We start from the raw sequence: 22,533 nt of genomic DNA, 5'->3' as shown, positions 1-22,533 counted from the left end.
CCAAACTTTTCCACAAAGCCATCAATTCTTTTATCTAAATCATTGACAAACAATGTGAAAGGTAGCGGTCCCAATACTGACTCCTGAGGAACACCACTAGTCACTGGCAGCCAACCAGAAAAAACCCCCTTTATTCCCAATCACTGTCTCCTGCTTGTCAGCCTTTCCTCTATCCATGCCAGTACCTTTCATGTAAAGCCACGCGATTTTATCTTGTTAATCAGCCTCATGTGTCGCACCTTATCAAATGCCTTCTGAAAATCCAAGTAAATGACATCCACTACCTCTCCTTTGTCCACCCTGCTTGTTACTTCCTCAAAGAACTCTAACAGATTTTTCAGGCAAGATTTCCCTTAAAAGAAACCATGCTGACTGACTATTTTATCATTAGTCTCCAAATACCTCGGAACCTCACCCTTAATAATAGACTCCAACACTTTCCCAACCACTGAAGTTAGGCTAACTGGCTGAAAATTTCCTTTCTTTTGCCTTCCTCCCTTCTTAAAGAGTGGAGTGACATTTACAATTTTCCAGTGCTCTGGAGCCATGCCAGAATCAAGTGATTCTTGAAAGATCATGACCAATGCATCTGTTATCTCTTCAGCAACCTCTTTTAGAGCTCTGGGATGTAGTCCAACTGGTTGGGGTGACCGATCCACCTTAAGACCTTATAATTTGCCTAGCACTTTAGCAGTGTACTAGAGGTCCATGAATACGAGGTATTACAAAGGAAAAAGTGCTATAGTGAAGACAGATGTAAAGTACCCATTAAGTTCAACCACCATTTCTTTGTCCTCTTTTACAACCTCATGATCATTTTCCAGTGGCCTAATATCACCTCACTCCCTTTTTGCTTTTTATATAGCTGGAAAAAACTTTCAGTATCCTGCTTTCTATTATTTCTATTATCTTTCCCTCCCCCCCACCTCTCTGCATTCCGCAGGGATCGCTCCCTACACAACTCCCTTGTCCATTCGTCCCCCCCATCCCTCCCCACTGATCTCCCTCCTGGCACTTATCCGTGTAAGCGGAACAAGTGCTACACATGCCCTTACACTTCCTCCCTTACCACCATTCAGGGCCCCAAACAGTCCTTCCAGGTGAGGCATCACTTCACCTGTGAGTCGACTGGGGTGATATACTGCGTCCGGTGCTCCCGATGTGGCCTTTTATATATTGGTGAGACCCGACGCAGACTGGGAGACCGCTTTGCTGAACATCTACGCTCTGTCCGCCAGAGAAAGCAGGATCTCCCAGTGGCCACACATTTTAATTCCACATCCCATTCCCATTCTGACATGTCTATCCACGGCCTCCTCTACTGTAAAGATGAAGCCACACTCAGGTTGGAGGAGCAACACCTCATATTCCGTCTGGGTAGCCTCCAACCTGATGGCATGAACATTGACTTCTCTAACTTCCGCTAAGGCCCCACCTCCCCCTCGTACCCCATCTGTTACTCATTTTTATGCACACATTCTTTCTTTCACTCTCCTTTTTCTCCCTCTGTCCCTCTGAATATACCTCTTGCCCATCCTCTGGGTCACCCCCCCCCCCTTGTCTTTCTTCCCGGACCTCCTGTCCCATGATCCTCTCGTATCCCCTTTTGCCTATCACCTGTCCAGCTCTCGGCTCTATCCCTCCCCCTCCTGTCTTCTCCTATCATTTTGCATCTCCCCCTCCCCCTCCAGCTTTCAAATCCCTTATTCACTCTTCCTTCAGTTAGTCCTGACGAAGGGTCTCGGCCTGAAACGTCGACTGCGCCTCTTCCTATAGATGCTGCTTGGCCTGCTGCGTTCACCAGCAACTTTGATGTATGTTGCTTGAATTTCCAGCATCTGCAGAATTCCTGTTGTTTGCTTTCTATTATTGGCCACTTTATCCTCATATTTCATCTTTTCCCTTCTTATGGCTTTTTTAGTTGCCTTTTGTTGGATTTTAAAATCTTCCCAATCATCCAAATTATCCAGATCATAATTGCAATTCAACTCAACTCAACTCAACTCTGACAGGGAAGCCACAGGCCACTGTTTGCAGTGGTCATTTACCAGAAAAAGTGTGAATAATGAAGTATTTTGTTGCTTTCTTTGTTTCATTGGCTACCAGCAAGCAGTGCTATCTTAAACCAGAAGTTATTTTTTCAAATGAGGCAATGAAACCATCCAGACTCTTTGAACATTTGAAGAGAATATGCTCTGATAAAGCAAACAAGAACTTGCCTTATTTTCAGTCACTTCATGAAAACTTTCAGAAATAGAAAACACTTCAAAACCTGTTTGCCAGCACTTCAGAACAGAGCAGTGATGGTTTGTGTGCTTCATACATTTCGTTGCTCATTGCTGATTCTGGAAAGCCCCATACATTTGGAGAAAAACTGATGCTGCCAGCAATAAGTGAGATTCTGAACCTGTTCAGAGACAACTCTGTTCAAAGGCGAGTAAGTGAAATTTCTGAGAATGTGGAAGACTCATTATGCACCATACTGAGGACAACAGGATCTGCTCAGCAGTTAGATGAGTCAACTCCGCCAGGCAATGAACCTTTGCTTCTTGGTTATGTTCGCTTCATAAAAGATGAAAGCATGGTTCAGGAGTTATTATTTGCAAGGGGACAGGAAATAAATATGAAGTGGGGTCAATATTTTGGGTTGTTGAGCAATATTTCAAAGAGACGGACACTCTGCTGACTGACATTCTTGATTGTACAACAGATGGAACACCATCAATGACAGGACGCTACCATGGAGCTACTACATTTTTGAAAAAAGCTATACCTAGCATATTTATCATGCACTGTGCAATTCACACACAATACCTTTTGAACACAGTTTGAAGTTCCTCGGCATCCACATCACAGAGGACCTCATGTACACACCCTGTTGTATGATGTAAAAGGCACAACAGCACCCCTTTCACCTCAGACGGTTAAGGAAGTTTGGTATGGGCTCCCAAATCCTAAGAACTTTCCACAGGGGCACAATTGAGAGCATCCTGACTGGCTGCATCACTGCCTGGTTTGGGAACTGTACCTCCCTTAATCGTAGGACTCTGCAGAGAGTGGTGCGGACAGCCCAGCGTATCTGTAGTTTGTGAACTTCCCATGATTCAGGACATTTACAAGGATAGGTGTGTGAAAAGGGCCCGTAGGATCATTGGGGACCCAAACCATCCCAACCACAGTCTATTCTAACTGCTACTATCCGGGAAACGGTACCACAGCATAAGCCAGGACCAACAGGCTCCGGGACAGCTTCTTCCACCAGGCCATCAGACTAATGAACTCATGCTGATTTGAGTGTACTCTATGCTACATTGACTGTTCTATTTATTATAAATTACTATGATTACACATTGCACATTTAGGTGGAGACGTTATGTAAAGATTTTTACTCATATATATGAAGGATGTAAGAAATAAAGTCAATTCAATTTAAAAAAAAGTAATCAGCTGCACAAATCATAAAATAGTGTTACCACAGCGGTAAATAATATCAAGGATCATGCTGTCACTTCTCAACTATTACAAGAGCTTTGTATTGAGAATAATGAATAGCTTCAATGGTTACTGTTGCACACAGAAGTCAGTCGGCTTTCATAAGTAATCTGCCTGAGATGCTTTCATGCCCTTTTGGAAACTGATAAAATTCTTTGAATATTTGAATGTTTCATTCAGTAATCAACTCAAGTATGTTAGACATGACATTGCATATTTGTAAAGTTTAATGAAATCAATCTTCAACTGCAGAGAAATTATGTGAGTCCTATCAAAGTCAAATCAGTCGTCTCCACATTTCTGTCCGTTAACCCTACTTCAGTGTAACATTGGCTGTTGAGCCCTTTTCCAACTTCTGAGCCTTGCTGAGTTGAAAGGGAAAGAAAGAATACCAGATGATGATCTTCAAGTATACTGTACCCACTTGGGTGAGCTGCATAAAGACGTGTCAGAGAGATTTCAGGTTCATATTCCAGGTTGGGTAGTAAGTGTATTCCTGAGTACTTCTAATGAGGAATTAACAGGAAGGATGGTACGTAGAAAATGTTTTGAGGCCTACATTTCTATTGATCTACAAACGTTTGTAACATTATGCAAATAAGTAGAATGGAAAATATACTTAAAATTCATTAATCATTTGCATACTGACAAATTCAAATCACTTCAACAGCACATCAGTATGAGCCTTTCTCAGGACCGTTAGTCATAGGAGCAGATTAGGCCATTTGCTCTGCCACTTCATCGTCACTCATTTATTATCCTTATCAACCCCATTCTCCTGCATTCTTCCTGTATCCTTTCACTCCCTTACTAATTAAGAAGCTATCAACTTCCGCTTTAAATATACCCAATGAGTTGACCTCCACAGCTGTCCGTGGCGATAATTTCCACAGGTTCACCACCCTCTGCCTAAAGAAATTCCTCCTCATCTCTGTTCTAAATGGAACATCTGTCTATTCTGAGGCTGTGGGCTCTGGTCATAGACTCTCCCACTATAGGATACGTCCTTTCAACATCCACACTATCTAGGCCTTAAAATATTAGATTAGATTATGAGGACACGCAGTCCTCTTTTATTGTCATTTAATAATACATGCATTAAGAAATGATACAATGTTCCTCCAGAATGATATCACAGAAACACATGACAAACCGATTGAAAAACTGACAAAAACCACATAATTATAGCATATAGTTACAACAGTGCAAAGCAATACCGTAATTTGATAAAGAACAGACCATGGGCATGGTAAAAAGTCTCAAAGTCTCTCGAAAGTCCCATCATCTCACACAGACGGTGAACCTCCAGCGCCGCAAAGCTGCCGATGCAGCATCCTGGAAGCATCCGACCACAGTCCAACTCCAAGGCCGTCTGAAAGCTCCGAGCCTTCGACCAGCTCTCCGACGCCGAGCACCGAGCACCATCTCTGCCGAGCGCTTCGACCCTGGCCCCGGCAATAGTCAAAGCCGAGGATTTGGGGCCTTCCCCTCCGGAGATTCTCGATCGCACAGTAGCAGCTGCAGCAAAGCGGGCATTTCAGAAGTTTCTCCAGGTGTTCCTCCGTGCTTCTCACGGCTGTCTCCATCAAATCAGGATTGTGCACGTTCCCTAGTTAACGCATACGATATCATTCGGAACGGCCGCACGCGCTGCGTCACGCCGCCATCTTCTCCTCCCTCCTCTATTTGGTAGGTTTCAATGAGATCCTGCTCTCATTCTTCCGAACTCTAGTGAGTACAAACACAGAGCCACGAAAAGCTGCTCATACATTAACCCTTTCATTCCCAGAATCATACTCGTGCATCTTCTCTGGACCCTCTCCGTTGCCAGCACATCCTCTCTTAGATAAGGGGCCCAAAACTGCTCGCAATATTCAAAGTACAGTCTGACTAATGAATGTCATGATTGAAGCCCGCCAAGGAGTCCCAAAGATTCAGGGGTCGTTTTTAACCCCACACTGCCCCTTCAACAAGCAAGTGCTTGCAACGATTGAAGCCCCTTTCAGGAGAAAAGTTCAAAGTTAGCCACGTGGGGGTGCCAGGCATGTGAAAAATCTGAGATGGTTAATGTGCATCATAGAGATAGAAAATACAGTGTCATGATGGCTCGGTCTTCGGCTGGGAAAATGGACATTTGCACACAACACGTCTACCAGTGACAAGGGAGATAATTTTCAATGCATCCACTGACATTACATAGTAAGCAATTTACAAGTATAAACAAAATTTTATCAAGAAAGATACACAGGTAACTCAGCTGTTGGAATCTGGAGCTGTACCAACACTGCTGAAGGAACCCAACAGGACGCAGCACCTATAAAGAGAAATGGACAGTGGACATTATGGGTTGATTTTCAGTGCCATTTTAAAGTAACACAATATATCATCTTTTTATGACAGATAAATATATTTACTACCTTGGAGAAGTGGTATTTCTCAATAATTAGGTTGAAGTACTGAAATTCAATGTTGAGACTCTAAAAGGTCACCTACAATATGACATGTTTGGATACACCATTAAAGTTTTGGACATTTACATAAGTTTATTAACATTCCTTTTATACTTCTGGTTATACTTTGCTGTTGCTCTTGAGATTTTAATTATCCATGTGCATGGACTACCTCAAGCTTTTTTGAATCCATTGTTTCTCACGGTGTTCTTTAATTTATAGAATACAGCAAAGCGCACTCATAATGTTTGAGCTAAGTCTGATGCCAAATTAAACTAATCCCTTCTGTGTGCTTATCATTCCTGTTCCTCCACTCCCTACGTACTCAGGTGTCTGATAAAATGCCTCTTGAATACTTCGGTTGTACTATATATGCCTCGCATATGTCACCGACCACTGTGTAAAACATGCCTTGCACATCCCTTTTAAACTTCCCTCTGTCACTTTAAAACTATGCCCTTTAGTATTTGACATTTCTAACCTGGGGAAAAGATAATTGGCTGTCTACTCTTATCTATTCCTCTCATAATTTTATAAACTTCAGCCTGCACATCCTTCTTTTAATGGAGTTATCAGTCTGCACATTAAATCCAAGTGTAGTCTAACCAAAAATTTGTACAACTGCATCATGACTTCCTGACTGTTACACTTTATGCCTCTAGCAATACAGACAATCATGTCAGTTGCATTTTTACCACTTTGAAACTTCAAAACTTTTTGAAGTTTTGTTTTTATCCATTTTGCATGTGGTTTGTCTTGTTATGGCTGCTAGAAATAAATAAGGCCGGATTTCTGGCATGTCCTATGATTTTGGTATATCTGGTTAAGATGGTGCTACCAAACGCATGCGATAGCTTCCTGGTAGTCAAAAAGCTAAGAAATCCAACTAAACAAATAACTAAAAATGCCTTTTCTGAGGTAAATAGTGTTAAATTATCACCTCAAACAGTGAAGGGGCGAGCGATGGCAAAGTGAGTTTGGGGGATGTATTGTTGCAGATGGAGTTAAGATGCGCTTACAAGCTGGCTCTGGAGTGAGATTGGATTGTTTTGGGCACTGTAAGGAGAAGTTGGGGCCCAGGGAGAGGAGGTTTGATTTTGATGCTCATACAACTGGTCTGGATGCAAGTTTGGATCGCTGTGGGCGCTGAGCTGATTTGAAGAGCTTGATAGCGGTTTCAGGCTGCGTGATCTAGGCCCAGGGTCCTTCACAGCAGTGGTGCCTGGTCCCTAGTGCAAGGTACCTTACATTGTTTAGACAATTTAAACACCAACCCAGATCGGAGGGGAGAGCCAATTTCACATGATGATTTCTCCATGATGTTCAGTCCTCTCTCCAGGGCGCCAGAGCCTTGCTTTTTTCTGTCGTTTGGACAATTAACCGCAGGCCCAGATAGACTGAAAAGACAGGGTGTCAGTGGGGACGAGAGCCGATTTCGATTGTTCTCCATGATGGTCATCCCTATGGCACAGAGAAAATGAAGACTACCCCGGCTGCTGTGCTCTGTGCCCGCTAATATGATGAACTGATATGTGAGGCTTTGTGTCTACTCCGGGCTGCTCCAGGGTTCAGATCTGAGGACACAATCTTGGTTTGGAATACTGTTGTTCATTTCAATTGTTTGCATGACTTGTATTTTTTTTCTTTCTTTTGTGCATCGAGGTTTGTCTTTTTATTTTTATATTTTTTCTTTAAATTGGGTTCTTTTGGTTTCTTGCTTTGTGGCTAACTGTGAGCAAGCAGATCTCAGGTTGTATTATTTATACATTCTTTGATAATAAATGTACCTGAATCTTGAAACTTGAATCTTGTTTCATTGCCGCGCCTTATGCTGAAGTCAGTGGTGCTCAAGGTGCAAAGTTAGGCGTGGGCTTACTGTGGGGAGTTGGGCCTCGATCTGGAGAATTCGAGACCTTGGAGGATTGGAGAGTGGGTGTTCAGGGAGCTAAGGTGTGCTGGAGTGAGGTGACCAAAAGTTAAAAACTGGGCACTCAATCTGGTGCTACTCTGCAGAGACCTGAGTGTCCAAAGATCATTGATTCAAAGTCAGCTCTGAGACCATGTGATCTAATTTCCCCTTCAATAACAACAAAAGAATGCTACATGGTGTCAGCAGTATTTGATGCATGCCTGACGCAAAGGTATAATAAATCCTGCAATTCCCATGAAGGCAGATGCTATGCAAAGAAGAGTGGTTGTTGGTGAGCACAAGCCCAGGAATTGCAGAGGGATAGGTGTCTCTGAATGTTGAAAGGGAAAAGGAGGAATAATTCCTGGTAATGTCATCTCTTTGAAAGTGGTACCTTAGGTGTATAAGATGAGAAGAGGCATAGATAGATTGGACAGTCAGCACCTTTATCCAAGGGCAGAAATGGCTAATAAAAGAAGTTACAATTTTTGAGGTGTTTATTGGAAAGTTTTAGGAAGGGTTGCCTGAGGTAGTTTTTTTTACACAGAGTGACGGGTGTGTGAAACGCAATTGATCTTGGAGCAGGTTGAAAGGTCAACACAACATCATGGGCCAGAGGGACTCTGCTGTTCTCTAAAATAATGCAATGAACATATTGTTTCTCTACACCGGAATATCTCACACCACTAAAATAATAGCAGTACAGTAGTGATCCAATACCATTGGTATCCTTTTTTGTTCTATATTTGTGTTACTCTGGATTTCTGTTTGATCTGTTGCATTCTTTTATTTTTCTCTTTCCATTTGTATTTATTGTTTTCCTTAATGAGAAATTCCACTAGCTATCCTGTCTGTAGCATAAGAAGAGTCTGGTCAATTATCTGTTGGCTCCCAGCTTGATTGACAGCTCTTGGGCCAGCTCTGCTGGAGTACTCCTTAAAGCCAGAACCTTGCATGTTAAAACTGTGATTGGCATTGTTGTCCGATGGAATCAGTTCAAACTGAAAACAACAGTGGTTGCAGTGCTCAGATTATCAAATTATAATAGCACCTTTTTCCAATTTGCAGGCTTTTATTACTGATGCTGAATGCTGGACGTATATTTGTTCTTTGCATAAACAAGCTTATATTGCTTGACATAGTTGTTGGAATATTTAAAAGAAAATAACACAAAAATAATGAATATACAGAAGAAAATTATTGAAGTTAATGGTTTTAAATTCCCCTTATACTTATCAATGTCCATGTTAGGAGAAGTGTGGTGCATTTTCTGAAATTAAAAAAAGAACACAGAACTGAATTGATTTTTTTTCATTTTGAATATCTTTGCTGCCCTTGAAAATGGGGCCAAACACCAGCCTTAGGCTATGATTAGCATCAGCTAAAACCACTGGGCTGCTGAAATGTGCTTTTGATAACAATGGGCCTTGGGATTGCATAGCAGATGAATGAAAGATGTGATGACAACATGAGTGGCATGGGACTTATTCCCCAAGAAATTGCAAAGAGAAGGTACTGTGCAAATTGTTTCAACGTATTTTAGTTCTGAAAACTTAGAAAATAGTTTCTATGGATCACATAAACATTCGGTATAGATGCTATCTAAATTGCAAACTGCCATGGTTACCAGACAAAAGAAGTTCAGTGTAAAGCACTGAACTATGTCTATAGTGCCTTAGTTTCCTGATCATTTTTCTCGGCAAAATTATGTAGAAAGAACAGCAGTAAGCATTCTGCAGTATAATCAAATCTGAACTAAGAGTAGTTGGTCTTCTGGTGACTTTGCTTCTATATTAGCTGTTAGACATTTTCTGACAAGACCACCAAAATGTTGACTGTGTTGTCAATGCATATGATCACCTTACTTTTTCTTGAATGTTCTTTATCGTTTTTCTTTATCCTCTGTTTTATTCCCAGGAATGTTTTTTTTCTCTCTCTTGGGAGGGTCTAGTGCTTAAAACAGTGAAATTTAAGAACAGATTAAGATCAAAACTCTGTTTTAAACAGTTCAAGTAAAGTTAACAGCTCCCTGGCCCAGTTCCAGAAATGTGAACTGGTAAATATTTATCCTTATTTGGAATTTAATAATTTTTAAAATACTAAAAAGACATTAACCCAATAATTCCATTTGCATTTTGCCAGGTAGACTCCATGTACTCTATTTACCGATTTCTTTTGCCTTTTAGAAGAACATCAATTGCTTATAACCCAGTCATAGTATTTAGCACTTTGGCAACCTGCATGTTTTTATTGTCCCTTGCAGGAAAATAGCCTGATCATTAGTCCTATTTCTGACAGTGTACTTTTGACTTACTCTTTTGAACCCCCTAGCATGATAAACATTTTTTCTGGATCAACTTAGTCCATTTTCTTTATCATCCTGATAAAATATCAGCATTGCAATATATTATGGGAAATGTTAGTACAAAATGAGGAGAGGGCAGTACACTATTCAGCCTAGCAAAATATAGATTCATAAATAGAATGTTGGTAAATTGAGAAATGCCTGCAAAGGGTAGCCAAAATATGGATTCATAGTGTGAGCTGTAACTCTTTTAGTCTTAGAACCACAGAGTTGTATAGCAAGGAAACAGGCACTTCTCCAACTCATTCATGCCAAGTAGCCTACCTGAGCTAGTTCCATTTGCCTGCGCTTGGACAGAAGCTCTCTAAGCCATTCCTATCCTTGTCCCTGACTAAATATTTTTTGAACACTGTAATTTTATCTGCCTCTACCACGTCTTCTGGTAATTTATCCTCCATGTAAAAACCATAGCCTCTCAGGTTTTGTTTAAATCTTTCCCTTCTCAAATTAAAACTTATGCACTCCATTCCCCTACCTCAGGAAATAAACTGCCTAGTTACTTTATCCATGCCACTGATGATTTTTGTAGATGTCTATAAAGTCCCCCTTCAGCTTCCTCTACTTACCCAGTCTCTCCCTACAACTCAAGCCTTCCATTCCAAGTAACATCCTTGTGAATCTTTTTGGCACTCTTTCCAGCTTAATGATATCCTCCCTGTAGCTAGACAACTAGAACTGCACACGATACTGCAGGAGTATTTTCACAACTGTAACATGACATCCTCACTTATGCTCAATGCCCTGAAGTCAAGTCTGGCAAACACCACCTTCTCATTTTCCCTGTGTACTACCCGTGGCGCCATTTTCAAAGTACTATGTACTGGTACCCTGTGGCCTCTTGGTTCGAAAACAGTCTCCAAAGCCCTGCTCTTTACTGTGTAAGTCCTGTCCTGGTTTAACTTTGCAAAATGCAAGACTGTATTTGAGTTAAATTCCATCTGCCAGCCCTTGGCCCCTATTCCCATTTGATCTAGATTCTCTTGTAATCCTAGATAACCTTTTTAACTGACCACTAACCAATTTTGGTGTCATCTGCAATTTACAACCAAGCCAGCTATATGATGGGTGATTGATAAGTTTATGGCCTGAGGAGTCAATTTTGAGATAAAAGGAGTCAATTTTAGAAAAACCTAGCACACTTATTTTTCAACATAGTCCCCTCCTACATGTACACACTTAGTCCAGCGGTCTTTGTAGAAGTGGTCCAAAGCAGGGGTAATTAATAAGTTTGTGGCCTAAGGTAGAAGGAGATGAGTTATTAACTGGTGAACGCAGCAGGCCAGGCAGCATCTCTAGGAAGAGGTACAGTCGACGTTTCGGGCCGAGACCCTTCGTCAGGATGAAGTCGGCCTGAAATGCCAACTGTACCTCTTCCTAGAGATGCTGCCTGGCCTGCTGCATTCACCAGCAACTTTTATGTGTGTTGCTTGAAATTCCAGCATCTGCAGATTTCCTCATGTTTGAGTTATTAACTTCAAACTTTCTGCATCATCACTCAAAGAGTTGAACTGCATGTGTATGTAACGAGAGCGTCTTGGACCTCCAGGTGGTCCACAGTAGGGCTGATTGATAAGCTCGTGGCCTACAGTAGAAGGAGATGAGTTATACAACTCTGATTACATGCACGTGCAGTTCAGCTCTTTGAGTCAAAATGTAGAAAGTTTGAAGTCACCCCTGCTGTGGACCACTTCTGGAGGTCCAAGACGCCGACTCCTACAAAGAAGAGATCCGTATGCTCCACAACCACTGGACTAAGTGTGTAAATGTAGGAAAAATAAATGTGCTAGTTTTTCTAAAAGTGACTCCTTCTACCTTAGGCCACGAACTTATCAATCACCCCTCGCATTCTTAGCTAAATTGTAATGGACATGACAAACAACAGAGGACCCAGCACAAATCCCAGTGGCACATCATGGGTCACACCTCTCCATTCCCACCCTCTGACTCCTATCACCAAGGTTTTTCAACCCCAATCTCATGTGATCTGACCTTCCAGAACAACCTACCACATGGGAGTTGATCAAAGGGCTTGCTAGATTCATCAGTATAGCTTTTTTGGATGATTGTATTTTAAGTTGAATGGGATCCATGGTAAATTGGATCCAAAAATTGGCTTGGTCCTAGAAGATGAAGTGGTTGGGAGCTGTGACATGATGTTCCATAGGGATCAGTGCTGGGACTTCTTTTATTTAAAATATAAATTAATGATTTGGATTAAAATGTAATGATCATTAAATATGCAGACAATACAAAAACTGGTGGAGTTGTGGATAGTGGGGAAGGTTATTAGAGTATGCAGCAGTGTATGGATCGTTTGGAAATCTGGGCAGAAAAAATGCAGGTGGAATTTTATTCAGACAAGAATGAGATGATGCATTTTGAGAGATCAAATGCAAGAGGAAGTATAGTGTAAATGGCAGGATCCTATAAGCATTAGTATACAGTTGGATCTTGTGGTACAAGGCTGAAAGTGGCAACATAAGTTGGTTCAGGAGGTGTATCGCATTCTTGTCTTCATTGGTTGAGTATAAAAGTTGGGAAGTCATGTTACATCTGCATAAAACTTTGGTTGGGCCACATTTGGTCTCTGGTTCTAGGCCACACTGTAGGAAGGAATGAGAAACTTTGGAGAGGTTGCTTAAGATGTTTACCAAAATCTTCCCTGATCGTAGTATATTAGAATGAGAAGAGGGTAGACAAAATTTGATTGGTAACTCTGGAGATTCAAGGGCTGCGTGGCAACTTGTTGGAAGTTTATGAAATTATGAGGGTCATAGGATACAAAGTCATTCTTTTTTCCGGGGTGAAAATGTCAAATGTTTACATTTTTGTTGTGAATGTTATGTGTTGTAATGCTGCAAGTTAGCTTTTCATTGCACCTGTGTATTCATGTACTTATGGATATGATAATGAACTCTATTTTGACTTTGACTCTTTGAAATACTGGTGAACATAGTAGATAGAGGACATCTGTGGGGCTAGTTTTCACGTTGATGGTCATGGATGTACTGCCAGAAGAGGTGCTAAAGCAAAATTGCAAGATTGTTTATTGTCATTCTTCAGTACATGAGTGCAAAGGAGAATAAAATAATTGTTAATGATTGCAACTCTGGGTCTAACCTTTCCCTCCCACAAAACCTTCCATTTTTCTTTAACTCGTGTGCCTATCTGAGTCTCTTGACTGTCTCTAATGTATCTGCCTCTACATCATCCCTGGCAGTGTTTTCCAATCACTCGCCACTCTCGTGTATGTATATATAAATTCCTCTGGCATCCACAATATACTTTCCTCCAGTCACCTTAAAATTATGCCTCTTTGTGTTGTCGATTTACACCTTGGGTAAAAATCTCTGGCTGTCCACTCATTGTATGCCTCCTCATCATCTTGTTTAGATTTATCAAGTCACCACTCATCTTCCTTTGATCCAGAGAGAAAAGCCTTAGCTCGCACTATCTATCCTCATTAGACATCTTTTCAGTCCAGGCAGCATTTTTGTAAATCTCCTCTGCATCCTCTCTAAAGCCTCCATCCTACTATAATGAGACAACCAGAACTGAACACAATATTCCAAGTGTGGTCTAACTAGGGTATAATTGAACTGCAACATTACCTCACAGCTCTTGGATTCAATCCCCTGCCTAATGAAGGCCAACGTACTATACACCTTCTTCGCAACCTTATCAACTTGCATGACAACTCGGAGGGATCTATAGACTTAGATCCCAAGATCCCTCTGTTCCTTCACATTGATAAGAATCCTGCCATTATCACTGTATTCTGCCTTCAAACTTGACTTTCGAAAGTGAATCACTTTTCTGGAATGAACTTCATCTGCCACTTCTCTTTCCAGCTCAGTATCTGTCCATGTCCTGTTGTAACCTATGACAACACCCTACCCTATCCTCAATGCCACCAACCTTCACGTCATCTGCAAACTTACTAACCCACTCTTCCAACAACATACATCAAAGTTGCTGGTGAACGCAGCAGGCCAAGCAGCATCTATAGGAAGAGGTGCAGTCGACGTTTCAGGCCGAGACCCTGAACCGTTGACTGCACCTCTTCCTATAGATGCTGCTTGGCCTGCTGCGTTCACCAGCAACTTTGATGTATGTTGCTTGAATTTCCAGCATCTGCAGGATTCCTGTTGTTAACCCACTCTTCCGCCCACTTCCTCATCCAAGTCATTTATAAAAAAAATCACAAAGAGCAGGAATCCCAAAACAGATCCAGGACTGGTCACCGGCATCTAGGCAAAGTATGTTCCATCTACAATCACCATTTGTCTTTTATAGGCAAGCTATTTAAATCCATACAGTAAAGTTTCCCTGGATTCCACGCCTACAGACTTTCTGAATGAGCCTTCCATGGGGAACCTAATCAAAAGCCTTACTAAAATCGATATACACCACATCCACTGTTCTACCTTCATCAGTGTGTTTTTTCACACATCCTCAGTGAATGACCTGCCCCTCACAGAGCCATGCTGACTAACCCAAATCAGGCTATGCTTCTCCAAATGCTGGTGTACCTTGTCCCTAAGAACCTTCTCCAATTATTTGCCCAACACTGAAGTATGATTCTCTGGTGTACGATTTCCAGGGTTATCCCTACTCCCTTACTTGAACAAACAAGTAACATTTGTCACCCTCCAATCATCTGGTACCATTCCTGGGGCCAGTGAGGACACAAAGATCATTGCCAAAGATGTAGTAATCTTTTCCCTTGCTTCCGTTAGAACCTGGCGTATATCCATCTGGCTCCAGGGACTTATCTATCCTAACGTTTTTCAAAGGTTTTCAGTACATCCTCTTTCTTAACGTCAACATGTTCTCACATATCAGCCTGTTGACACTGTCCTCACAAACATCAAGGTCCTTCTCAATGGTGTATACTGAAGCAAAGTATTCATTTAGGATCTCCCCAACCTTCTGTGACTCCAGGCACATGTTTCCTATTCTATTCCTGATCAGTCCTACCCCTTACTCTACTCATCCTCCTGTTCTTCAGATATGTGTAGAATGTCTTGTGGTTTCCCTTCATCCAAGCCTTCATGCCTGTTTCTAGCTCTCCTAAATCCATTCTTCGGCTCCTTCATAGCTCTTTAGAGCCCTTTCTGATCCTTTCTTCCTAAACCTTAAGTAAACTTCTTCCTTCCTCTTGACTAGATGTTCCACATCTCCTTTCAACCATGGTGGCTTCATCCTACTGTATTTTCTCTGCCTCGATGGAATGAACCTATGCAGAACCTCATGCAAGTACTCCATAAACAACCTCCACATTTCCATTGTGCATATTCTTGAGTACATCTCTTCCCAATTTATATTCTTAGGTTCCTGGCTAATAGCATCTTATTTCCCTCTCCCCAGTTAAGTACTTGACTACGCTGGTCTCTTTCCAAGGATATTGTAAACGTCAGGCAGTTGTCATTGTCTGAAATGCTTTCCCACTGAAAGATCTGATACTTAACTAGTTTCATTGCCTAGTACCACATCCAGTATGGCCTCTCCTCTAGTTGGCCTGTCTACACATTGTATCAGGAATCCTTCCTGATCACTCCTAAAAAATCCAGCCCTCTCTAAACCTTTTGCACTAAGGAGGTGCCAATCAACTTTAGGGAGGTTAAAATCAACCATAATAACAGCCCAGTTATCTCTGCACCTTTTAAAAATCTGCCACCAATCTGTTCCTCAGTGTCACTGTTGCTATTGGGTGTCTACAGAATACACTGGATTCCAGTTATTGGGACACATCAGGATCTACATTCTGGCACAATCAAGTGGCAGCCCCAATTAGCCAGATTCATGGAAATACTTAAAAATGTATAAAAAAGATAAACAACCGTTTAACGGAGAAACAAATGATGTACTTAAAGGAAATACAGAATGAATTAGAATACTAACAGTACTACACAATACTATAAAACTAGATCCTAATAATTATCGTCTAAGCAAATTCATCCAGTGTACGCTGCCACATTCTTTTGATTGACTGTAAGTAAACAAAATCGCACAGACATCTCGTGCTGATACCGGACTGCCTTCATACAAGGCTTTTGATGATTGCATCCTCCAAATCCACATTTTCATTGTAACATTCAAGATGATATTGGTGCCTTAAAATTCTTCATAGTTCTTAACTTGTTGGAAGTAGTGAAATCATTTCATTTTCCCTGATGACCGTTTCTGGCATCTCCAAGCCTAAAAGGCTGAAACTATAGGGAGCAAAACTGGTCCGAATTGTCTTACTGCTTATTTCTCAGCAACTATCAGTGACAAAAGTCACTGCTTTTTGAACACAAATACACACAAGTGACACCATTAAAAACTATTCGGTCTGAGCACTGTGTGGTGTTTAACAGCCACACAAGCACACAGTTGACTCTAGTTAGAAATTTTGGCAATGGTCTCCTGCCCAAATTAAGCTGCATGGTATCCTAAATAAACGAAGGAAATCCCTACTGTTTTCTCAATTAGATTTTGTTCTTTAAGAGTTGTCCCAAATAAATGGCTGCCTTGATTAACTGATGGCCTAATTAACCAGAATCCTCTATATTCCCAGTAGTGATTATTCCCTTCCTGTTTCTTTCTTTCACCTACACTGACCCAGTAGACAATCTTTCCACGGTACCTGCACTTTCTGCAGCTGCGTTGCTATTCCCAATTCGTAATGCCACTACCCCTCTTTTATCCCCCTCTCTGTCCCTTTTGAAGTGTATAAATCCTGGAACATCCAGCAGTGATTCCTGCTCTTATGACAGCCAAGTCTGTAATGACCACAATGTCATTGTTCCATGTAATGACCCATGCTCCAAGTTCATCAGCCTTGTTCCTGATACTTCTTTCATTAGAACAGATACATTTCAACTGCCCCAACTGACTGGAATGTTGTCCTGTCAACTGCCTATCTGTCCTCTCAATATCAATGCCTGCTGCATCTACCTGTACAACAACTAGTCCGTCCTCTGACCCATAACTCAGGTTCTCGTCCCACTGCCAGGTTACTTTAAACCATCCCCAACTGCTCTAGCAAACTTGCCCACTAAAAATATTGGTTCCTCCCTCAAGTTCAAGTCTAACCCATCCTTTTACTACAGGCCATACCTTCAGAAGAGATCCCAATGATCTACAGATCTGAAACCCTGACCCTTACATCAATTCTTCAGCTACACATTCATCTGCCAAATCGACCTCTTCTTACCCCCACTGGTGTGTGGCACAAGCAGCAATCCAGAGATTACTATCCTTGAGGTCCTGCTTTTCAGATCATACCTAGTTACCTCCATTCCCTCTTCAGGACTTCATCCTTTTTTGTGTTATTGGTACCAATATGTACCACGAATTCTGGCTACTCCTTTATAATGTTGTGGACTCACTCTGGGGAATCCCTGACTTTGGCACCTGGGAAGCAACATATGATCCTGGAGTGTCTTTCATATTCACAGAATCTACTGACTATTGAATACCATATCACCACCATTCTCTTCTTCTACCACTTCCTTCTGAGCCAGACACCTGGTCATTGTGCCTGTCCCCACTTGGATGTTGTCCAGCCATCCCCAACAACATTCAAAGTAGTATACCTGTTATTGAGTGGACTGTCCTAACAGTCACCCACCTACCTGCTACTTGCAACTACCTCCCTGAAGCTGTTACATATCACATTGTTACTCTCATGCTATCATGCTTTCAAGGAGGCTGGAGGTCTCCCAGATCACCCACACCTGGTAAAAGGAACATGCCACTGACCCTGGATCTATTCTCACTTCTCTAGCTGGACGCTAATACATAGAAACATAGAAAACCTACAGCACAATACAGGCCCTTTGGCCCACAAAGTTGTGCCAAACATGTTCCTACCTGAGGGGAAAGTGATCATAATATTATCAAATTCATCCTGCAGTTTGAGCAGAGAAGGTGAAGTCAGATATATTAGTATCACAATGCTGTAAAAGGGAATTAGAGAGGCATGAGAGAGGAGCTGGCCAAAATTGTTTGAAGGGAACACTAGCAGAGAAGATAGAAACATAGAAAACCTACAGCACAATACAGGCCCTTCCACAAAGTTGTGCCAAACATGCCCCTACCTTAGAAATTACTAGACTTACCCATAGCCCTCTATTTTTCTAAGCTCTATGTACCTATCTAAAAGTCTCTTAAAAGACCCTATCGTATCCGCCTCCACCACGGTTGCCGGCAGCCCATTCCACGCACTCACTACTCTCTGAGTAAAAAACTTACCCCTGACATCTCCTCTGTACCTACTCCCCAGCACCTTAAACCTGTGTCCTCTTGTGGCAACCATTTCAGCCCTAGGAAAAAGCCTCTGACTATCCACACGATCAATGCCTCTCATCACCTTATACACCTCTATCAGGTCACCTCTCATCCTCCGTCGCTCCAAGGAGAAAAGGCAGAGTTCACTCAACCTGTTTTCATAAGGCATGCTCCCCAATCCAGGCAACATCCTTGTAAATCTCCTCTACACCCTTTCTATGGCTTTCACATCCTTCCTGTAGTGAGGCGACCAGAACTAAGCACAGTACTCCAGACCAGGGTCCTATATAGGTGCAACATTACCTCTCGGCTCCTAAATTCAATTCCACGATTAATGAAGGCCAATACACCATATGCCTTCTTAACCACAGTGTCAACCTGCGCAGCTGCTTTGTGCGTCCTATGGATTCGGATCCCAAGATCCATTTGATCCTCCACACTGCCAAGTGATCCTCCACACTACCTAAACAAAAGACGTACCAGAAACTTACCTTAGCCTTTGGCTCTTCTTGTCAAAACGTCTTGAGCCAAAGGCTCAGCTCGTCAGTCTAACTTGTCTACTCACACAATGGCCACTTTGCCTAAGCCTAACTTCTTTTTATTCTTTCTTGCCGAGTGCCTAATAAAGTACAATATCTCAAACCAACAGAAAAGTTCTGAAAGTCCCATTAACTTTTTCAATTTTGTGCTCGCTCACTACAAACAATATCTCAAGCAGTTTATTGTCAGGTGCAAGAAGTAAATTGACGACCAGGCTGCTGGGTCCAGCCACCCTGCAGCTTACCCCAATTGCACTTCCAACTGACTTCAGAGGAGTTAAGCTTTTGGCCTGTCAACAACACAAATTGAAAATTTATCATTGTCCAGTTTGAATTTTGAAGTGATTCTTAATTTTTAAACATAGACACCTGGTTGCAATTTAATTTGCAAAGTAAATTCAGTGTGAAGTGTTAATTAAAAGTCAAATAACTGTGACAAAAATAAGATTTGCAACCTTTTGATAATTTCTCTTAGCCACATTTCTGTTTAGAGGTTTTTTATTATGGGAGTATTGAAATCTCATTAAGAATATTTCTTTGGAAAATGATTGAGCACCACAGTAAGACCGAGAAATGCTCAACAATTTAGGCAGCATCTGTGGAAAGAGGAGCAAACTGATGGAGAGAAGTTTCCACAAGTGATATACAGTCTTGTATTTTGAAATCTGCCTTTATAGAATTGCTTGAAGTAGCCATCCTAATTCAGGAAAGGTGAAGCCTTGCATGGTGGTGTGGACTGAGATGAGTCGGGTGGCATCACCTCTGGTGAAGAAGTACAACCCCAAAACAGGTGTAAGAATTTAGACACCCGGGCTCCCAGGAAAGCCAGTTATTAAATTCTGCAAGGTTCTGGAATGCCTCTGCACGTCCATGATGTTTGCAAGCGTTCAGAACAATAGAATCAATGGAACATGAAAGATTAAATCCGAAGTTTAGATATTAAAACACCTACTGAAGTGAATGGATTCGACATTGACAGGCCTTAGCAGACGCAGGCTAAATATGTTTTACGTAATTGCTGAGGAACTACAGTATGTTCATGTGTGTGACACTGAATTGCAGCTGGAAGATTGCAGTGATTATGCTCCACTGTAGGATTATAGTTGAGAAATTGGAGTCAGAATCAGAATCAGGTTTATTATCACTAGCATGTGATGTAAAATTTGTTAACTTAGCAGCAGCAGTTCAATGCAATACATAATCTAGCAGAGAAAAAATAATAATATATAAAATAAAAATAATAAATAAACAAGTAACTCAATTACGTATATTGAATAGAATTTAAAAAAACGTGCAAAAACGGAAATACTGTATATTTTTTAAAAAGTGAGGTAGTGTCCAAAGATTCAATATCCATTTAGGAATCGGATGGCAGAAGGGAAGAAGCTGTTCCTGAATTGCTGAGTGTGTGCCTTCAGGCTTCTGCACCTTCTACCTGATGGTAACCCTAATGCAAAGAGACAATTTTGAATGAGGTTGGAGGTGACATCGGAAGTTCCCACTTGCTTCATAAAGGCAACAATTATACCAGGGTCTAAGAAGAATAATGTGAGCTGCCTTAATGACTATCACCCTGTAGCACTCACATCGACAGTGATGAAATGCTTCTGAGAGGTTGGTCATGACTAGACTGAACCCCTGCCTCAGCAAGGACCTGGACCCATTGCAATTTGCCTATCGCCACAATAGGTCAACGGCAGATGCAATCCTGATGGCTCTTCATATGGCTTTAGACCACCTGGACAACACAAACGCCAAAGTCAGGATGCTGTTCAACGACTATAGCTCAGCATTTAATACCATCATTCCCACAGTCCTGATTGAGAAGTTGCAGAACCTGGACCTCTGTACCTCTCTCTGAAACTGGATCCTCGACTTCCTAACCAGAAGAGCACAATCAAATATCCTCCTCGCTGGTGATCAACACTGGCACACATCGGGGTGTGTGCTTAGCCCACTGCTCTACTCTCTGTATACACATGACTGTGTGGCTAGGCATAGCTCAAATGCCATCTACTAATCTGCTGATAATACAACCATTGTTGGTAGAATCTCAGGTGGTGACAAGAGGGCATACAGGAGTAAGATACTGTATGCCAACTAGTGGAGTGGTGCTGCAGCAACAACCTGGCACTCAACGTCAGTAAGATGAAAGAGCTGATTGAGGACTTCAGGAAGGGTAAGATGAAGGAACACAATCCAATCCTCATAGAGGGATCAGAAGTGGAGAGAATGAGCAGCTTCAAGTTCCTGAGTGTTAAATCTCTGAGGATCTAACCTGGTTCCAATATATTGATGTAGTTATAAAGAAGGCAAGACAGCAGCTATACTTAATTAGGAGTTTGAAGAGATTTGGCATGTCAACAAATACACTCAAAAACTTCTATAGTTGTACCATGAAAAGCATTCTGACAGGCTGCATCACTATCTGGTGTGGAGGGGCTACTGCACAGGATTGAAAGAAGCTGCAGAAGGTTGTAAATCTAGTCAGCTCCATCTTGGGTACTAGCCTACAAAGTACCCAGGACATCTTTAGTGTGCAGAGTCTCAGAAAGGCAGCGTCCATTATTAATGACCTCCAGCACCCAGTCAATGAGTTTTGAAGATTTCCAGCATTTTGTGTTTTATTTCAGGCATCCTGTCTTTTGCCTTCACATCATTTTGCTTCAGCCAGTTCAGTTAGACATGCACTCCTTGCACTTATTTCCATCTGTTAATGATTCCACACCTAAAAGTCATGAGTGTCTTCTGATCCAAGAGTGTCATCAGACCCCATTAAACAAAATAAAGAACAACTTTATATAAAACTAATACTTATAACAGGAACTGTTCTTTCTCTTGGCAGTAGGCAGGAAATAAATTTTGTGTGTATTGAATACATTTCAGTTAATTGGGAAAGGTTTAGAAGGGCATTGGGAAAGAAATATTTCAGACAGTGAGTAGTGCGGATCTGAAACACTGCCTGAAGGGGTGGAGGAGATAGAAATCTTCACACAATTTGCGTCATTTTAAAATGGGTAATGTGTTCAGAACCATGATTTAGACATCCCTGAAGATTTTTACTATGCCCAAGGCAGGTGGTATGTTGATTAGGTCGGAATCAGATTTTTATGAAATTGTGGCTAATATTTATTCAGTTTTATATATTAACCATATCAATTGTCTGTAATTGCTAATAAGAGGTATAAAAACCTGACTGGCTCATCATGAAGCATGTTTCTAAGTTTGCAGCCACCTTGAAGTCAGTGGTTTTACTTAAGATGCCAAATGTCAACCCTTCTTAGTGAAATGGAACAGGCATCAATGGGATTTCTATAATATTAGATGATAACATTGATGTTACACTCAAAAGCTTACTGGTGAAAACTAACCCATATGAGTTCCTGCTAGTATTTTTATGATAAGTATATTGAAAGAAAGCACAGTTTAGGAAGGAATGACGCTAGTGTATTCATTATTTTGGAGGAACAATAACTCCATATTCCCTTGTTTAACCATGTT

At 41.4% G+C, this 22,533-nt stretch overlaps 1 protein-coding gene across 6 annotated transcripts in view; it reads left to right on the top strand.

Moving 5' to 3' along the window:
- LOC134336925 (protein CASP-like) overlaps window positions 1-22,533 on the top strand; it is a 621,546-nt gene that overhangs the window by 468,550 nt on the left and 130,463 nt on the right. The gene's annotated exons all lie outside the window — the stretch shown is intronic.

Source organism: Mobula hypostoma, chromosome 23 (genome assembly GCF_963921235.1).
Source record: "Mobula hypostoma chromosome 23, sMobHyp1.1, whole genome shotgun sequence".
Lineage (NCBI taxonomy): Eukaryota > Metazoa > Chordata > Chondrichthyes > Myliobatiformes > Myliobatidae > Mobula > Mobula hypostoma.
This window is presented reverse-complemented; position numbering and strand designations above follow the sequence as displayed.